Here is a 13,282-nt window from a genome sequence, read left to right as displayed (position 1 = left end):
AAGATACCTCGTTCCTGCCTTTTTACATTGTGCATGAGAGGAAAAAAAAAAGTCGCATCGTTCCTTCTTTCAAATAATTGTAGCAAAGTGTCTAAACCACATTTGATGTTTTATGGCTTTTAACAAATATGCAAAATTTCAAAATGCGCCAATATATAAATTCACGTATATCTCCGGAAATTTTGAATAAAAAACTGTAATTTTTTGCAGGTATGCATAGAAATATGTCTACTTTAGGACAATGGTAAAAATCTTATAGATTATAATTAAAATTTTTTTGAAAAATTTATAAAAATTATTTAAAAATACAAATTAAAAAAATAAATCATAAAAAATGGGGAATTTTATTTGGAATTAAGCTGAATTTCTAAATGTGAAAGGAAGATTGAAATAAGTTTAATAAAAAAACCAGAGATTAATAAATATATACCAAACTCAATTAACATTGTGGACTTAAAATTTTGAGAGCTCATTTTTTAAAAACTATCCGTGCGATTTTTACAAAACTTGGTAGTTTGGCTTAATTTGATTCGTAGAATTGAAATATGGGGAAAAAATGGTATGTTATTTCAGAAAAAGTCCTATTTTGTGTCAAAATACCTATACTAGAACAATGCTATATATAAATCTAATACATATCCTAAGTCGCACTTTCGAGACATGAAAAACGCAATTGAATTTCGTCAATCGGCCAAGTAGAACGGAAGATACAGAACTGTCCCCCCTTTGTTTTTGCGCAGTGTCCCAATACAGCAGGACTCTAATACAGTAGAATCTTTATGTTTCCCACAATTATTATTCTCTCGCAAGCACTGTCCGTTATTTTTAATCCTAACGGACGAATCCTACGAAAGTAATGCTTTTCATACCCGCATCCATCATTCTACAAACTATCATTTTACCGCGTTAAACCATGTGGAAATTATGTGTTTGGACAGCATTTCCTGTATGAGTCGATTGGAGGCGAAAAGATTTAAAAAGAAGTTCTTCCGTTTCCATAAAATAAGAGAGCAATACTTTGCAAATGACCTTCAGCTCAACGTCGCCATTTATTAGCCTGATTTCCGAATGTTATTTCGTTGCAATACGTAGTTAAGTTTATTCTAATTTTCATGGATTCAGAATTAGTTGCCAATCTGAGTCTACAAAATATATGAAAGAAGAAGTTAAAAATGAGCAAGAGATAGTGCTGTGGTTTGCCGGGATTTACAGGGCTTTAAAAAGAAGTTAAAGTGATTTTCTGTATATAAAGCAAGAGATGCGGGAAGTAAGAAAATATTCCAAGTCTCAATATGTTTTGGTTTGAAAAATAAGCGAAAGCTGAACTAAGAAACAAAGAATAATGTATGAAGTTTTTTAAATTAAAAAATTGATTTTAACGTAATGCATTTGAGATAAAATAATAGAAGTTATTTATTTATAATAGTCATTTATTTAGAATATATAATGGCTTCCCGTCCAAATATGTTTCCATCTTCATAAGAATAATAGATCGAGGTTTCAGTATAGTAGTCATAATGTATCAACTGAAAAATTTATTATCATTTGCTCTAAAAATAATCTTTTGCTTCTTTTCTCAGCGAAAGTTTCCCATGGAATTTCGTATCAAGAAATTTTCTTTTTCCTTTGCAAAAACTTTTACTATGATTTTTTTATCATCATTATTATTGCCTTCGGCAAACATATCGCAAATGTAACATTGCCGCGCATTTTAGTAGACAACAACGTTCAAGAATATTGCCCTTCGCTATGATCTTAATTCATTAATTTATCTTTAACACTCTAACAGAATGAACGATTTGAAAGTAAAACGCAACTTTTAATAATTTTTAAAATATTTAGTTTAGTTTAATAATATTCCTAACTAGTATTACCTCAAATACATTTAATTTATAATTCAGCAATGCATAATTACGAACGTTTGCAGCATAACTGAAACTAATGAAAATATGTTTAACGATTTTCCACATAGAAATGATTCCTGTAAGATCTTTTTTTCCCCGAAAAATAGCTGTAATTTTCTCAGATTGAATTTAATGTGTAAATATGCATGTGATGTTAGATATTAGAATGTTAGATTAATGTTATTGGATACTTAGATTATCAAATTCCTTTTAGACTAAAAATAATTATTTTATTTCCATCAATTTTTTAAACAATTATTACTTTTCGGGGCTAACTATTTTCACAGGATGAAGACATTTTTCAGTTTTGTAATCAAGTTTGAGCTCTGTGCATGAATTCCTCTGGTACAAAGCTGTATTTGCGAATATATAAGAAAACATATACATTTAAAAAATAGTTTGAATCAGCAATTTTATGAAATATTTTTCAGATATATTGTAAGGATTCTAAGTTTTACTAACGTTTATTTTGTTTTAAATCTTTACTATCACTTCTTATTTTCTACTTCCGGCCAGAATTAAAAGCTTTAACTTATTTGTGTAAATTTGTCTTGCTAACGCCAAGTACTTAAGTTGTGGCTTTTTGCCAAGCAAGAGAGAGGAAGGAGTTACTAGAAGCAGGCCGCTTGCCATAGTAGTTTTTACTCGGTTGCTGGTTGCCTTCAAGGCCAGAGGTTTAATCCTCTTGATAATTTTAAACGTAGTGTTAGCAGTTCTCTGTACTACATACGGCTTTTTGTTAATATACGGCCAATCTTGGAGTTAGGCACTTGTTTAATTAATCCAAAGTTAGTTTAGTTAGAGTTTAGTTAATATTTTTATATTCTTACGTTCAGACCACAAGTGGTTGGTCTCTGTATTCCGAAGTCCGGAAATCATTGTAAAGAGAGAAAAATAAAGGGTTTCGTATACCCTTCCTGTGTGTATTGTCTACTTCCCAAATTTATTGAACATAGCTTTAGTAAGCTCCCTGTTCCGAGTCAGGACAGTTAATGTTCCCTAAGCAAGTAAGGAGGAACACAGAACCTGATAATATGAGCATGGAAAATGTTCTTTATCGTGCTGTTCCTCACTTCCAAACAAACTTATCATTCTGAGTTTGTTGTGACATCAAAACTGTCATATACTGTTATTAGATTGTAGAGACATTAGGCATTTGGAAGCAGGCGAGATGAATAACGAGCAAACGCCTTCGCCGGGAATCGAACCACGGACCTCTTGAATACTGGCCCAGCGTGCAAAACCACTACACCACGAAAGCACGCCAAGAAGGTGGGAGAAATACCTTATAAGATTATTATTATTATTTTTATATTCTTATCAGAAGAAAATTGAACTTGGAGTTTTTCCACATTGTCGTTGCGTTTCATTACTACTATTCCATTTAAACTATCTAGAAAGCACGCAATTTCAAGACTTCAGAATTTTTGTTCCGACGACTTAAGAATTAACATCTTTGCAAACCTGGTTTTCTAAACCTTGTTTCTCTTCAAGCTCTTTGTCATTCGGCATGATATAAGTTACCTATAATTTATCTTTCAACGTTCGTTTCTTGACAGTCTAAGTGATTGAAAGCAATAATAAAGATACTTCTTAGTTCTTATTTCTGTTTTATTTATTAAATAATATATCTAGCAGATACAACTTAAAATATTTTTAATATTTAAAGTTTAAAAAACAAACGCAATACTATATAATTATACGAAGGAAATCAGCCAATATTTATTGGAAACAGTAGATGTTATAGAATAAAAATGAATTACACGTTGTAAGGAAAAGCGAATTGTCTGAAAGCTTATATATTAATAAAATAAAAACAAATTTAAATATATATTGCTACTTCCTAACATTATTAGTCCAAAGGGGCAATTTGCCCAGAAGGGCTATTAATTTCATTTTGGTATTTTGCGTTGATTTACTATAAATGGCGAATCACTTTTAAAATTGTTGTCACCAAATATTAGAGCCCTGTGTTATATTTAAAGAAATTAAATAATGAAGAATGTGCATAAATGTATGTATGTTTCCCGCATTGTGATAAAACAACAGTACTTAGAGCCATCGAATTTTGAATAACGTACGTCTCCACCCGAATTTGGGCATTTGGGAAGCCCGAATTTGGAATTTGTTTTATTATCTATTTCATATTTTGTACAGCATTTATGAGTTTTTGGTTAAGAAACTCAACGATTTCAAAGCAACAACGTACAACATGGCAACAACGTACGGGGGAAAAAAATTATCTCCAGCGCACGAGACTGTGTATCGGAAATTCTAAAGATACGCTCTTTCAAATATTTTGTGATATTACTGTTGAATTGAGTTTTATGATTTAAGTGCGAAGAACATGATATTTAATAAATAAAGGTATCACACAAAACGTTACAAAAACGCCCCTTTGGGTGTAATATAAAATTTGAAAACTTTCAGATTTTTTTATAGTTAAAATTGAAACTGATTCATACATTAATATAGATCAAACTGTGTAAATATGTATCAAAATTAATGTTATGTCTCGTAATTGATATGTCATCATATAAACACGATGACATATGCCTAGATTTCGTACATCCTATTTACATGATGATGTATGTCCGTAACATTAACTGAAGTATATTTGTAGTTGTTTAAAAAACTGTATCAGAATGTCTTTTCTTTAGTTTTCAGTTTCTAATTTAGTATCCTTCTGTAAAATTTCAGATAAATTAGTTTGATGCAAAAGCGTTACAAAAAAGAGAAGAGAAAAACAAACGCTATTCTGTAATACATAAATAAACATGTGAGACATTATCCTATTTTCTTCTGATTTAATGTGCTTTTTGGAGGTAATCGAGAAGGTGATCTCAAGAATTATCCATTTCTAACTTTTACGATGGACTTCAAAATACTTCCTGATTGCTGTTAGTTTGTATCTCTGATCGTCTGATCATAAAAGTTTGGAAACAACAAAGAGGGAAAAAAGTCTTTGTAGTACTGCTTTCTGCCGCGTCTTCGGACCGAAAAATATGCTGTTTCCCAATTTCAAGTAAATAATCAGGTAATAGAATTCAGTGCGCGTTTTCCTTAGAATTGGCGTAATAGAATTCAATGACGTGTTTCTTTTACTTTATGCTAGTAAGAATTAAAATTTCATTCGAGTAAAAGATTTTTCTTCATAGCTGATACTGACGAAAGGTTTGTATTTTTCATTAAAAATTGTTGATTTGGCATAACCTTTCCGAAATTAATCTGTTAAAAATGTATTCCTTATTTTATTCAGTGTAATGGGAAGGGTAAAATTCGTGTAAAAGTATTACTCTAGGTTTGAATTTATGATCTTCAACTAAAAACATAAATTTCTTGAAGTAGATTAACTTAAGTCTAAATAATAAATAAAATCCTGAAAGGTTTCAGATTTTAAATTACGTCCAAAGGAGCGTTTTTTAAATGTGTGTTACCTTTATTTATTAAATATCACGTTCTACGTACTCAAACCATAAAATTCAGTTCAACAGCAATATCGCAAAATAATTTTAAAATGAGCATATCTTTAGAATTTCCACTACAAAGTCTCGCGCATTGAAGATAAAAACGTTTTTTTTTTTTTTTTTTTTTTTTTTTTTTTTTTTTTTTTTTTTTACGTACAGTGTTGCCATTGCTCGCTTTGAAATCGTTTAGTTTGTTAATCAACAATTTGTTGAAGTGTTACAAAATATGAAATCGATAATAAAACAAATTTCAAATTCAAGTTAGAGCTTGATTACGCTGTTCAAATTTTGATGGCTCAGGGTACCGTTGTTTTATAACAATGCGAGAAACATACATACATTCATGCATATTTTTCATTATTTAATTTCTTTAAATATAATATAGGCGGATAACATTTCGTGTGAACAGTTTGAAAAAGGAAACAACGCTTATCGTGAATCAAGGCAAAATGCCAAAACGAAATTAATAGTCCTTCTGGGCAAATTGTCCCTTTGGTCTAAAAAAGGTTTTATATTTAAGGGGTTAATAAACTGATAAAAACGAATAAGTAAATTAAGTAACTGAGTAAATCGGTAATTTCTCAGGCAATTTTTAACTTCACCATTATAATATTATATAATATATGAACAAGTTTTCATTAAACCTTACCTGTGATAGTTCAGAAGCAGCAGCAAAAGTTCTCTCTTTTTTTTATCTCTGACAATCTCTTCATCTCCATTCTGCTTTTAAATCCCCTTCTTTATTAAACGGTGGCCAATGAGATGGCGTAATATGCCGATCAGTGGCCTTCACTATTACTTCAGTTGTGTTTCATTTCGAATTCTCAGAATATCTTCTACGTGCGCTTCTCTAATCTTACAGCAGCACCACCACAAAGCCCTGTGCTGTTTTCAGTAGAAAAGCCTGGCAGTGCTAACCTTGCAAACTAAAATACGTTTTGGAATGCTTAATAAATTGAGAAACTAAGATATGGTCTTGAATAAAAATGGGAAAGTCTTATGGGTAGTATATTCGCACCTTGATCGCTGAAGCGAGAATTTGGATCCTTGTTTAAAACTGATGAATGCTTCCAGATAGTAGACATATATTATAATTCTAACATAAATTTTACTTAAAAATTTAGTACCTTAACTTCTCACGTCGAAAGCGTGATTTAGATATCAGGCGATATGCGACTTAACAAATTTTTTGAAAAAACAATTTTGACATTCTTAATGACACTACCGTGCTCTTATCTGTCTTCTTTATTCCCATTTTTATTAATTTTTGTATTTTTAAATTATAATATAAAGCCGAACTCTTATTTCTGTTACATGTTAACTTCTTTAACTTTCGTTTTGTATCACGAAATAACAAAATTCATATCGTGCCTAGCTAAATTTTATAATTTATTTTTATAATAAAATAAATAAAACCATTTATGAATTACACTGTTTTAATGCTGGGATTACAAATAACGGAAAATTTTGATTGGAAATTACCAAAGATATACTTAGGTGAAATGAATGTAATTATTGTTATGCAGTATATTTCCGTACTATTCATTTCTATTGTGTTTTGAAAGCCTGTTAAATTCTGTGTAGCTCACATACATCGCAACCCATCTTCCGATTTTATTTTTAGTCCTATATGAACAAGAATATTATGATAACTGAAAAGTTATTCTTTTTGCTTTTCTATTGTATTTGGTCAAAAATATGCAATATCAAAAGTTTTTTATATACTTTATTTTATATACATATTTTTAATTCCTTCTATGAAATAAAGGAAGTATTATAGTCATAAAAAAATTCGGGTATCATATTTCAAGAGAAATACCCATTTTGATCTTTCCCGAATTAATTTGGACGATTTGTTTCGCGACGTCTTTACGTACGGACAGAACAAAGGATATTTTTTCCTCAAAACGTTTTATAAAATGGATGCAAAAGGGATGTTTTTCATGACATCTGTCCGTATGCCTGTATCTTGCATAATTTAAAAACGATTAACCGTAGAACATTGAAATTTTGGTATCGACGTTTTCGTCCGCGATAACATCGCGGACGAAAACGTCGCGGAGAAAACAACGCAAGGCGAAAACGTCGTGGAGAAAACAACGCAAGGCGAAAACGTCGTGCTACAAAACATCGTGGGAGAAAACACCGCAGTTCTAAAATATCGTGGGAGAAAGCATCGCAGTTCTAAAACATCGTGGTATAAAACATCGTCGTCGAAAATAAAGCGGTTGAAAAACTTCGCAGTTTAAAAACATCGTCGTCGAAAATATCGTGGTAAAAAATAAAGTATCTACAAATCATCGCATGACGATAACATCGCAGACATGCTTTTTTTAGGTTTCAATAATTGTAAATGGATATTCCCATAATTATTTGTGAGCCCAACATGTAAAGAAGGATGATTTTTATTTTCACATTTTTTATTAACTAATAAATTTTTGCTGAAAACGTAAGAAGGAAACTTAAGCATAGAAAATTAAATGCAACTTATAGATTATACTTTTCATGAAAAATTACCAGTAAAAACTTTATAAAAAATGATATATTAATGGCCTTTGTTAGTTAACTATGTCGGTTTAAAATTCTATTAAGTGCTATAAGTTGCATTAACTTTCTATGCTTAAGTTTTCTTCTTATTTTTTCAGCAAAAATTTATTAGTTAATAAAAAATATGAAAGTAAAAATTATCTTTCTTTCCATCTTGCGCTCACAAATCATTATGGGAATGTCCATTTACAGTTATTAAAGCCTGAAAAAAAGCATGTCTGCGATGTTATCGTCATGCGATAATTTGTAGTTACTTTATTTTTTACCATGATATTTTCGACGACGATGTTTTTAAACTGCGAAGTTTTTGAGCTGATTTATTTTCGACGACGTTGTTTTCGACGACGTTGTTTCGACGACGTTTGACGTGTACCACGATGTTTTAGAACTGCGATGTTTTCTAACACGATGTTTTGTAGCACGACGTTTTCGCCTTGCGTTGTTTCTTCCGCGACGTTTCCGTCCGCAGATGTTTTTGCCGCGATGTTTTCGGCTGTAACCGAAATTTTGTCATAACATCTAATTGTGAACCTTCTATTTTTAATGCAATCGGCCGTACCAAACGTATATATATATATATATCATGTTTTAATGCGTAGATGAAGGAATCCGCTACTTTAATTTTTGGCATCCGAAGACACTTTTCTGAGTAGCTGGAAGGATGAATGCATAAACCAAAAACTCCCAGATATGGCCGTTTTATGCAATAATTTTATTGCAGGATAATTCACATCAGATCATTTTTCTGCGGATAAGATATTTTTCAAACATAGTTGAATACACAATAATTTCCATGCACACAGGTTTTAAAGTACGACGTCATCTTAGGCAAGTAAGCAGCAATGTAGATGAAGAGCGTCTTGCCAGGCGGAAAAGGCCACAGAAAATTCTCGAATTTGGAAGAGCAGATGAATTTAGGGGGAGAGCACCAAATTTATAATAATTAATTTCGAGGTTGCCAAACGTTTTTTAAAGCAGCCATCGTATTGTGTTACATGTTACATATATATATATATGCCCACTCTTTTACCAGCTCGGTAAACCCTGCTTTTTTATTCCTATATATTGGTAAACTGTGCACGTTTTTGCTTTAAAAGTTATTTAATTATGCTCTTCTTATGTTCCGGTTAATTTTTTTACACATTTAGTTAATTTGCATGCAATAGTTGTAGAATTATCAACAAGTTAATAAGTCGCGCTAGGCCTAACGTGGTGGCTATTTGTTTACATCTGAAACTCTTAACAGGCTAAGATAAATAAGATAAGATAAATCTTGGCTGCCCTGCCTCGTGAACTTAATCACATTACAGGTCCACTCCTCCTTTCGGGCCCGTCGTGGAGGAGTCGCATGAGCGAGCTCGTAGCAGAGGGCCGTTACCCAGAAAACCGGGGGGAGACACCAGGCGTCCCCGTCCTCCGTAGCATGTAACCTATCATTTACTCATCTCTTCAGAAAGAAAAATACATTAATTTGAACATGGAAAAAATTCTACCTTATAAATTAGCAGGCTTTTGAGATTGTTTATTTATGATAATATATTAAGAGTGTCACCAGTTACCTTGTGCAACCTTTCAAGTGCAAACTTGAAGCTTTGAAAATTGGTTGCTGTTATTGGACTCATTATAAGTCACTCACTCTATGTAAAATGAAAGAAATGAAAATCTCTAAGATATTTTTAATTTCCTTATTTCCTTTACAGTGTTAATATACTTTTACCAGAACGTTTTAAATATGTTGCTGGAAGCTTAATTATTAGGCCGCTTTTAAGCAAAATTGTTTAATTGAATGAGAATAAAAGGAATTGCATTGATAATGGCGAGGGAAATTCACACAAGATGAGGATTAAAGACAGTTGTTATGACCTATTTTATTTGTAAGTAGCGAAAAGAAACAAATTGAGAAGCCCGATTAAATTACAGAATGGTTTATAAACACTGCCTCAACCACTGTTAAATAAGCTTCTCTGTCATTGTAAATTTTTGAACTAAATCTCTGGTTGGTTATAATTAAAGTGGCCCTACTCCGACCTATGATGTGCTCGTTCTGGTGGGCATATTTTATTGAAACTTAGTATATACGTTATATGGACCACAGGAAAAAGGAAACTGTATTAAAATAACAATTCCGAAATAACGTTATACAAATTAGGAACTCTTTAAAATATTAGTAGTCAATGCTGCAAAATCATTCTTAACCAAGCCGTTAAAAAGGAAAGATCGAGCTTTACTGGTCAAGTTGTTTTATCAGAACTGTAACGGTTTATTTGGTCTGCGATAATTTCGACGTTTGAAATGGACAAAATGAAGACTCGACAACAAAATCGACTATATCAAAGAGTGGTTTGGAAAACATAACTGCTGAATTTAAAGAAACTGGGCGGGAAGAGCAGAGAAACAGAATTCAAATGAAATTATGGAAGAAATCGCTGTTGCCATGAATGGCAAAGCTTCTCTGTAACCAGTATTCTTCGAAAAGAGCTCAAGCGGGGTCACACGATTTGTGTTTTCTTGGTCTACTCTACGAACGGTTCTGCAATCCATTTTAAAATAGTATCTCAATAATGAACACTTCCAACTTTACAAACTTCTGCCATGCTATCGTTCGATTTGCCATTTTGCTTATCTTAAGATTTCTTATTCATCGTTCTTACTTCTTTTTCATGCTAGATTAACATTCGGAAAGAGCAAAAAGTGTTCTACTGGGATAGGGCACTGCCCAGGCGCCCAAGAAAACTGAACGACAGTTCGCCCACGAAATAATATCCATACAAGATCCAAACTATAAGTGCAAAAGCTATATCCTGAGAACCTGCATCAAACGCTTTGATTTTGCTTGCCGGTGGTAAGATAAGGCGCACTTTGCCTTAGACCAGGGATTCTGAATCAGGAAGAGATTCCTCATTAAAGGAGACGACTTTCATAGTTTCAAGGAGAATGGGTTCAGCTTTTTATTTGCATGTGAAGTATTTCGTTTTAGCTTATAAATGTAAAGAACTACATTTGTTCAAGTTTTGGTTTTTGTTAACATGTTCTATATTTTTTCCACGCTTAATTAATGAAATATCTAAATTGAAATATACGTTTATGTATTTTCCGAGTTTTGAAAAGGAAGGGGAGATTGGTCTTCTAACAATGGTGAAAGGGGTGCATGGCGTAAATAAGGTTGAGAACCATTGCCCTCTTGGGAATACTCAGAACTGTTTCACATAAGATCTTGAAAGTTCCAGTATTGTGTAGGATTTTGAAGGCCCCAAAAGTGTGCATTAACAGCCTCTGTATTCTGATTATGTGACTGTATGGTGTGGTTCTACAGCTGACTCCATTCTTGGTCCTTTTTTCTTTAAGAAGAGTACCCTTCAAGACCCTAAAAGATTTAGCATTATCAGTATTCGTTATTGAGAACTTCTGAGCAGCAAGTAATTCCTGCCTTACAAGAACGAAAACTATTAAAGGCTGCTGTCTTCATTCAAGGTGATGTAATAGCTTAATATTGGCCAATAAATAAAGGAACTGCGAGAAGCTCTTCATGCTGATATTAAACATGGTGTAAAGCTCTTTGAATACGTGATTGATGCAAATTAAAGGTATATTGAACAAATGCTTTATTAAATAAAATTTTGTGTTTCTAATTTATATTTCTTGATCTTTATGCGCTCTCTTTTCATCTGGCGGTTAATATTTGATGTAGTCTTTTGTTCCTGCAGCTTACTTTTCCTCGTGGTCTGCGTAAGGTATACCAAATTTCACAAAATGCGTGTCAGCCGGAACGGTTTCTTTTGTATGTGAGGCAATAGATTCTTTTATGCGCCAAAATGCATTATTTACTAATATACTTATTCTAAACCGTATTAAATGCCTGTTTTAGTTAAAAGCTTAATTTAAATTTTATGCAAAATATTTTTAAATAAAAACGTTTACTAATGCTCACGGTATCAGTTTGTTACCAAACAAAGTCAGCATTTGCAGTTTACTTTAGAGAAGCGGTGGAAGATCGAAGCTGGCGTATAATGTTTGTGTTTTTAGGACTGAGATTTATTCTCGGATTCGATATTTTGGTCTCAATACGATTCAGACGTTTGTTCCCAAAATAATGAGTTTACCCCCGAAAAACCGCTTCACTAAATCTTCAAGGGGGAAAATCCATCATAATTCATCAAGATCCCTATTATTACCGTGAACATGAGAGTATAAAGCATGTTATGTGTATTTTAATGAAATGATGAATAAAAAACATATTAAAATTTCGTTTCGCTATTTTATAGCTTTTTCTTTTTTCTAAAATAAGAATTATAACATGGCAATTTATTTCGCTATCCAACCATTCATGAAAGATTCAGTTCCTTTTGTAGCTATGGAAATTTTACAGATAGGTTTTGATGGATGAAACCAACCATGACTTGCTGTAATGATATCATTAACTGCCCTCCGACTGTGTTTATTTTTTATATTTTAGGCTTAATGCTTTCTATTGAACAAACATCAGGCTTAGTGGAATATGAGGTTATTACTACACATCAAGCAAGAGTATTTAAATATACCCTATTTCAACGATTATTTCTTCGTATTTATTACTAGTAATCGATGATTTTAAAGCGATAGATCCTTTAATGTGTTTTTATAACGTGTTGAACATAATAATCCTTGCAGCTATTAATTAATTTATTCCTAATGCGCTTGCACAACTCTAAAAGCGTTTTTGATTACACCGATGAACAAATTCGAACTTATTTCTTTTATTCTTGATGATAATTACATTTCTTTATAGTCTTGTTGGCTGAAGATGAAACTAGCTATGGAACAGATATATTAGTTGGCATTCCTCAAATTAAAGTTCTGAAAATTAGTCTAAACTGGTTGCATTAATTTAGTTTTGCTCGTGCGTTTATTTACCAAATCGTCAATGTTTCTGGTGGTTATCAAACTAGTTCAACGGATTTTCCTGCATCTGTCTAGCATTTTGATATGTTGCACAATAGTTTCGCTAGCAAACTGAGAACAAATAAGAAGAAACTAATAATATAAACATGTATACATCATCTCTAAAGGAAATTAGTAAAACTATTTCTTGCAACAAGGACAAATCTTTCAGTATCAGTCTTCAAATTCGGTGACCCCTATATCAATGTTCAAATACACTTTCATGAAATTTAAAAATTTGAAGTATAATAGGTAAGGCTAACTGTAATGTTTATGTTCAGTATGCTAGAACTTGTAAAAATATTTGCTTTTATTTCGAATGTTGTTTGGATGTTTATAAAAATGTACAGTATTATTAATAATGAAATGTTATGAAATTAAAATTTCCTTCTTAAAATGTGGTGTCTATGGAAATTCTTATTTTAAAAATAATATAACTATAAAATA

The 13,282-nt window shown here is 32.0% G+C and overlaps 1 protein-coding gene across 2 annotated transcripts in view; it reads right to left on the bottom strand.

Moving 5' to 3' along the window:
• LOC118191012 (kynureninase-like) overlaps positions 1–13,282 on the bottom strand; it is a 121,580-nt gene that overhangs the window by 55,928 nt on the left and 52,370 nt on the right. Inside the window, exon 1 of one of the 2 annotated variants that reach the window (XM_085815966.1) lies at positions 6,021–6,292. The exons of the other annotated variant lie outside the window; for it this stretch is intronic. The gene's annotated coding sequence lies outside the window, so the exon portion shown is untranslated. Of the gene's footprint in view, positions 1–6,020; positions 6,293–13,282 lie in introns of those variants that run through there. 2 annotated transcript variants of the gene reach the window in all.

The sequence above is a fragment of the Stegodyphus dumicola genome, chromosome 4 (genome assembly GCF_044657685.1).
Source record: "Stegodyphus dumicola isolate Sdum_Otavi_A_Nest chromosome 4, ASM4465768v1".
In the NCBI taxonomy this organism is placed as follows: domain Eukaryota; kingdom Metazoa; phylum Arthropoda; class Arachnida; order Araneae; family Eresidae; genus Stegodyphus; species Stegodyphus dumicola.
This window is presented reverse-complemented; position numbering and strand designations above follow the sequence as displayed.